The sequence below is a fragment of the Solanum stenotomum genome, unplaced genomic scaffold (assembly GCF_019186545.1).
Source record: "Solanum stenotomum isolate F172 unplaced genomic scaffold, ASM1918654v1 scaffold28872, whole genome shotgun sequence".
In the NCBI taxonomy this organism is placed as follows: Eukaryota; Viridiplantae; Streptophyta; class Magnoliopsida; order Solanales; family Solanaceae; genus Solanum; species Solanum stenotomum.
This window is the reverse complement of record NW_026030205.1, coordinates 64576-72490: the sequence shown is the minus strand read 5'-3', so window position 1 is coordinate 72490 and position 7915 is coordinate 64576. Positions and strand designations below refer to the sequence as shown.

Here is a 7915-nt window from a genome sequence, read left to right as displayed (position 1 = left end):
GGGTTAAAGGTGATAATGGAAATCAAAATGAGAATGTTAATTATTTTGGCGTCCTACAGGAGATTGTAGAGTTGGAGTATTCGGGTTGGCCAATCAAAAGAATAGTACTTTTCCAATGCAAGTGGTTTGATCCAACTCCAAGAGGTACGAGGGAGCTTAAGCAGCATAATATCATTGAAGTCAAGCACACTAGGAAGTATGAGGCTTATGATCCTTTTATTATTGCACAAAATGCTAAGCAAGTGTGCTATGTTCCTTATCCGTTGCGTAGGGATAAGTCTAATTGGTGGGTTGTAATCAAAACAAAACCGATGGGGCGAGTGGAAGTTGAGAATGAATTGGATGTTGCATATCAAAATGAAATATCAAGTGTTCATCAAGTAGTGGATGCTTAGTTAGAAATGAATTTGGAGCATCCTGATCACATTTTAGAAGAAGTTAATAGAGAAGAGTTAGATATGCCAACAAATATGGAGGAGGATGAGGAGGAAACTTTCGAAGAGGATGAATGGATAGATGAGGAGGAAACTTCCAAAGATAATGCATGTGAATGGATAGATGATGAAGAAACTTTCGAAGAGGATGAATAACAATTTGTATGTTTAGTTGGTGGATTTTTAGCTATTCATATTTGAGTATACTTTATATTTTAGTAGTTTTAACATTTGTTTGACATTGTGAAAGACTGTTTGGATTAAGCCTTATGTTATGATAACTTTGTTTGATATATTTGTTCGACATTGTGACATTATTTTGTACTACTTTGTTTTAATCTTTATATTTATTTGATATAGATGGTAGATAAAGACAAGGGTAAATCAAAAAAATCTGATAATCTGAAAAAGAAATTTAAGGCCAATGCTATGAGAAGGCCCACTGGGGTCGTGATATCTGATGAGCCCTCTCGAGTTAATATTTCAAAAAAAGCCTCAGTTTCAACTACTCACTCGACACACCAGTCACATAATGCCTCTATTCATGTGTCTCCACAATCTGGTTATACTATATCTACACCCACTGTGGTCCCTAGTTCGGGTTACCAAACATTGCAGGGCTATTCACATCTTGGTCGTGGGTCTAACATACCATCAGCTAGTGCTAGTCAGTGCAATAGTTTGAATACTAGTAGTGGATCAATTGGACTTTCCAATCTTCATATTGAATCCATTGGCTCAGAGCCTAATACTCCTACCACCCAGCACTCAGATGCACATGGTCCTCAGCCAGGCGATAGAGACAATTTTCGGAGACTCGTCATCGAGCCATTAGGATACAAGTATGATTTAATTATGTTTCATCTTTCATTTACCTATTTATATTTTAATTGATTGATTATTTTTTGTTTACTCTACTTCGTCAATGAATTCGTATTTCAGCTTACGTCCGGATGTGGGTATGGCAAAGATTATTTTAAAGTGCATCGGAACTCACTATAATGGTGTGTATCCGAATTGGAGTTCGATTCCACTTAACAACCAAGGGCAGATGTTCAATGAATTTAAGGTAAGAATATATATAAATTAAATTCATATCATACACATTTAAATTCTCTAGTCATTTGAACAATAAATATTTAGTATTTTTTTATTACAGAAATATTATGTATGGGCTCCCGAACACGAGGATGACGTTCAAGTGAACTTCAAGCTTAAAGCTTCAAAGTTGCTTTCTAGCACATTTTGTGATTGTCAAAAAAAAATAGAATGCCTAAGTTTATGTTTCCGGAGCGATGGGCTTTGTTACTGAAACATTGGAGTACTGATGAAAAATTTAAAAAGAGGAGTGAGATTGGGAAGATGGCTCGCGCATCAGAAAAGGGAGGCTCTTTGCACACTGGTGGAGCTATTAGCCAGGTTACTAGGAAGGACAGAATGGTATACTTTCTTAATTTAGTAAAATAATTTTTTTCTTATTTGATAAGTACTTTTTGGAGATTAATGAGATCAAAGTCTATATATGTTATTTGCAGGAAAAAGAGTTGGGTAGGCCGGTAGCTGTACCAGAGATGTTCAAGGTTACTCACGTCAAGAAGAGTACGAACCCCACAGAAGAAGAAAAATGGATTGAGCCACGTGCTCAAGAGACATATGTAAGAACTCCATTCAAACTAATTTTTTTTTCTTTTCCTTGTATATATTACATTCTTATTCGTAGAGTTCTTTGTTTAAATTACAAGATAGGTATATGCGAATATCTCAGGAATATCGTAGTACACTACTTCTTGAGAGTCAGGACAGACCATTTACAAAAGAAGAAAACGAGAATCTTTGGAAACAGAGTGCTGGTGATCCGATTAGAGGTTCAATCTACGACTATCCAGAAAAGGCGTATCAGAAGAAGAAGTCTTGGTATTGTGGTTCATCATCCTCAAGCTTTGATGGTGGGGATAGAGAGACAATATTTGCAATGGAGAGTAAGATAACTTATCTCAATGCCGAGCTTGCTGCTGTAGCTGAAAGAGAGAAGAAGAGAGAAGAGAGAAGAAGAGAGAGGAGGAGATTGCGGCAGCAAAGGAGGTAGAGAACAAGAGGTATGCAGCGCTTCAGGCCCAACTAACTTTTCTTTTTGAATCAGGAAATATTCTTCCTCCATGTCCAGCTAGCAGTGATGGATCTGATCAGGAGGGTGATGAGAATGATAAGGAGAGTGAGGGTGATGAAGAGTAGTTGTATCTATTTGACATTTTAGACTTCTATATTTTTAGAATTGTTTAATTTGATTGTATTTTAGTTTATTTTGAATTTGGATGAAGTTTATTTTGAAATAGTTTGTATATGTTGAAAATATTGTGTTGTTTTGGTTGGATGAAGTTTATTTGGCTTTGGTTGGATGAATTTTATTTGGCTTTGGTTTGTTTTGGTTGGATGAAGCTTATTTGGCTTTGGGTTGTTTTGGTATAAATATGCAGGTGGGCAACTAAAAATTGCAGCAATTTGTTGCCTGTTTTGCAGCAAAAAATCGACCTCCGGAGGTCGGAATTTCAAAAATAAAAAATAAAAATACCGACCTCCGGAGGTCGGAATTTCAACATTACAAAAATAAAAATACCGACCTCCGGAGGTCGGAATTTCAAAAATACAAAAATAAAAATACCGACCTCCGGAGGTCGGAATTTCAACATTACAAAAATAAAAATATCGACCTCCAGTGTTCGGAATTTAAAAAAATGAATATTCCGACATAAAATAAAAACCGACCTCGAGAGATCAGTAAATACCGACCTCCAGAGGTCGGTATTGAATAGCGACCAAGCTTTTTCCGACCTAAGCTGGGATGTCGGTTTTAGGTCGGTATTTCAAGGAATTCCGACCTCCGGAGGTTGGTATTTATAGGTCAGTATTCACAGTTTTTTTAGTAGTGTTTGCCTTTTCACATTTGATTTGTTGATATACTTGCTACCCAAAGCAGTTTTTGTGCTTCAATTTAATTGTCTCCTCTTTATCCAAAAATAGAAGGGAAAGTTTAGACTTGGGTATTCTTCTGCTACCACCCTGTTGTGCACCTTTGTTAGTGCTTGTCTTTCCCAACAGTTGGTACTACTCTATCTGCGCGACCTGAACTAGTTTCTTACTCCAACCTTCATAGTCTATTGCTGAACCATTAGTTTTTCATCGGTCATCCATGTACTCCCTAGATATTCCTTACTATAGGTGAGACACCTGTGGCTAATATTTCTCAGTTGTTCGTTTCATGGTGATATATAAACAAAACCCTGTCAGATTAATAACAACTCTCTAAGAGGCCATGGTAGATCGTACAGGGGTCTTGGTGGCCACAATCAGCATCACCGCAACAACTATGATAATAACTACTATCCCATGGGACAACCTTGGAATGCAAATAATGACACCAATAGATCTTTTCTTCATTCATGTCTGAATTGAAAGAGCCCTCCAATAGATTTTTTATTTGTACCTTAGAATACACTGCTTGATAATCACACACTAAAATAACTCCATTTATTTCATCCAAATAAGTAACACATAATTTTTTTTTACACATAATTTTTTTTTAAAAGTCATAGAAAATAACTTGTAAGTGAAGGATCTATGATGAAGCAGGGGATGGATTTTTATCACGGACATGTCGTTAAGGGGTTTAAGGCATTAGAGCAGTGCTGAAATGTTGTGTTGAATAACTGATTTATTCAGTGGGATAAGTTCGAAATAGTTTAGGAGTTCTTATTGGAGTTATTTGATGCTCCTGGCTTACGAGAAGGCGACTGTTGACATGCAATCTTTGAAGAAATGCACTTTACTCTTAACTCTTTGGTCAACTCGAAACTTAAGTCTTAAGACAAAGTTAAAACGTTTGTGAAACTTTTGAAAAACTTTATAAACTTCTCTTAACTTGACTCTTAACTTTCCTTGACTTGACTCTTAACTTTCCTTTAATTGAATTGTGGATTCAAGGATTGTGATTTGTGATAGAAACGATCTTATAATGTTTAGGAGTGTTTTTAGATAGTTAAACATGAGAAAAGATCAAGATATCACTATCTGGAAACCAGTCTGTGACGCGGAGATGTGTTTAAATTTTTTGTCGTGAAAATAATTTTTGAGGCAGAACGGTCTGTGAACGCTCCACGATGTGAGGAGGATTTTTCCCAATATGAGGAACAGGTCCACGACGCGACCTGGTACGCAAATTTGCCCGACTTTTTTCTTCTTCGTTTTTCAACCCCAATTCGCCTAAACTCGATTCTTTTTCCCAAATTATTTTTAGATTCAGATACCCAGGAAATGTACCTAATAACCTAACTCAAAAAAACTCTATAATTCGATGTAATGATCTCAGAAACTTCTCAATCTCAGCCCAATTAAAGAACCACATCAAATTCAAGAAAACATATCAAGAACATCAAACTTTCAAACTCTTTTAGGACGAATTCACGTTGAAATAAACATTTTTGGCACGTGGGTGAAAGAACCCTACGTTATGAAAGCCTCACATATCTCGTAGGATCACCCCTTGATGAAATCCACAATCCTAACTTCGAGATTTGACAATTCTTGCTTCATCTCGTCTTTTCTCCTCTTCTTTTCTCTTCTCTAAAACCCTAACTCAATTTTTCAAAAGCGTAAACTGACCAAGTTCAGTTTAGACCCCTATGTAATTACCAAAAACGAATTAATTTAATTGGGTATGGTAAAGACCAAAATACACTTCCAAAATCCGGTTTAGACTTTTCTTATTTGAATAGCCCAACTTCAAATGGGCATATTTCACTCATACAAACTCAGAATCGCGCAAACTCAGCGGCGTTGGAAAGATTATTCCAAGATATTTCCTATGATATCTGGAAACACACCTAACTCATCCCGATCTAGGAGTTATGGTCATTTAAAGTTGACCAAAAACTCAACTTAACATACTTAACAAATTTCCATACTTTTATATTCCTTCCAAAAATGGCTATTTCCAATTCTTAACTTCTTCCAAGTTATTTCAACTTGCGAGAATTTACAGTTTACAATTTCTATTTACATTTTTTTTTTACTTGATAAGATCATAGAAAGATGATGTTTGTATTTACAGCAAATGTTGTGATTATTACAGCAAGTGTTGTGATTATTACAACAAGTGTTGTGATTATTACAACAACTGCTATAATATAATTTTGAAAAGAAACATTTGTTACATTTATTATCGTTTACCTTATTTCTTTATGTGGTTTTGAATTAACTTTCAAAATTATCTAAATGGATAATGAATGTATTTTTGTGTTATTACATTTTGATTTTATTATTTTTAAATCATGACTTCAAGGAAAAAACAAACAACACCTACTAAAAAGTATAAAAGGAGAATCAATACACAAAGACAAAGAGAAGAAGATGAAGTAGAAAACACAAGTTTGAAATTTTTTAAGAAGAAGAATGAGAACATGAAATAGATGATTCTTCTACAAATGTAGAAAGAGATGGTAGACCAGTTGAGGAGGAACAAGATGATATACTCATTTCAAAAAAGGAGAATTGGTGTCCGGAGATAATGCATAGTAAAGGTAAAATTATATTTTAATCATCTTTCGAACGTTTTTCTTGTGTTATATATTTCATTTTTACACGTGAAATTCATGTTTTTAAAATATTATAGATGAAGTGGGTTGATTCGAATTCAAAAAGGAGTTGAAATCATGATGAAGAAGGAGCCGCTTGTGAATATGCATTTTGTTGCTATTTTGCTATATTTTTAATGCACTTTTGTTGTACTTTTGTGAATATGGTATTATGAAATTGATTAATTGATATCTTTGTTTTCTTTTAGTTGACTTTGATATTCATGGGTTTTGAATAGTAGTTGAATTGATTGAGCTGTTGAGATTATCGAAAAAGAATAGTGATTTTGTTAGTGAACTAGTTGAAGGAGAGGATTGGACCCATTTTTTGCTTTCTTTTAAAGTAATTGCTGAAATTCAGTACAACAAGTATGAAAATTACTGAATTTTTCATAGTAATTACTGAAAAATTGTTGTACTTTTTATAGCAGTTACTGAAATTTTCTACAACAAGTAAGAATGTTGTTGTACTTTATATAGCAATCGCTGAAACTTTCTTTAACAAGTAAGCAAATTAGTTGATAAATTGATTGTTAATTGACTATAACACTCATATTTAATGATAAATACAGTAGTGTTGACCTAATTTAAAAATAAAATTTACATTAGATAGTGATCTTGTATAATGAGATACCAGACAATCATTTTCATAAAAATTTTACACGTCATCAACTTATAATGAGTAAGTGATCGTTTATTGGTTATAACACTCATATGTAATGATAAATAGAGTAACAATTTCACATGTAATCAACTTAAATTGATAATTTAATTGTTAATAAGTTATATCAATCATATTTAATAATAAATATGATGATTTTGGTTAATTTTACAAGAAAATCTAGAATGGATTGTAATTTTAATTGATTTTGCTATGACAAATAGGCAAATTGTTGTACTTTTCTTAGAAATTGCTGAATTCTCTATAGCAATTAAATGAGTTGTTATTTTTTTTTATGAAAAAGGGTCAAAATACTCTTAAACTATTCGAAATAGCTCATATTTACCCTTAAACTATATTTTGGCTCAAAACTACCCTTCCCGTCAAACTATTGGATCAAAAGTGCCCTTCTTATTAACATAAGCTATTAAATGCAATGTAGATGCCACATTGCACGCCAATAGGGTTCCACTGCCACATAGGCTAAAAGGAAAAGGGTCAAAAAGACCCTTAAACTATCTGAATAAGCTCATATGTACCCTTTAACTATATTTCGACTCAAAACTATCCTTTCTGTCAAACTATTGGGTCAAAAGTCCCCTCCTTATTAATAAAAGTTGTTAAATGGCATGTGGATGCCAAATTGCACGCCAATAGGTTCCAGTGCCTCGTAGACTAAATCCCTACATCTTAGTTACTCTTTTTTCCCCTCATTTCATTATTTTCCAGAAACGATTTCACCCCTTCTCCGTAATTTTGCGGCTAGGGTTTCACTGTTTTCTTCATCACTGGGTTTCAAAGTTGATATTCGTGGTTGTAGGTTAGTAAATCTTTTTACTTATTTTATTGTGTTTACAACCACGAATATCCATTTTGAAACTCAGCCCCGAAGAAAGCTATGAAACCCTAGCCGCGAAATGAGGGGAAAGTTGTGAAATCCTAACTATCATGCTTTGAAATCGTAAACATAATGAAATAAGAAAAAAGATTTGCTAACCTACAACCACAAATCTCCACTTTGAAACCCAGCCAAGAAGAAAATTGTGAAACTCTAGCCGTGAAATGACGGAGAATGGGTGAAATCGTTTTTGGAAAATAATGAAATGAGCGGGTGGGAGGGGGGGAGAGTAATTAGGATTTAGGGATTTAGTCTATGTGGCAGTGGAACCCTATTGTCATGCAATGTGGCATCC

At 34.3% G+C, this 7915-nt stretch overlaps 1 long non-coding RNA gene across 1 annotated transcript; it reads left to right on the top strand.

Annotated features, from left to right (window-relative positions):
• Positions 1 to 1040: 1040 nt before the first annotated feature.
• On the top strand, positions 1041 to 2084 carry LOC125851709 (uncharacterized). Its single transcript, XR_007444927.1, has 4 exons — positions 1041 to 1276; positions 1377 to 1503; positions 1594 to 1874; positions 1970 to 2084. It is a non-coding gene; the product is annotated as an uncharacterized LOC125851709 (long non-coding RNA).
• Positions 2085 to 7915: the final 5831 nt, after the last annotated feature.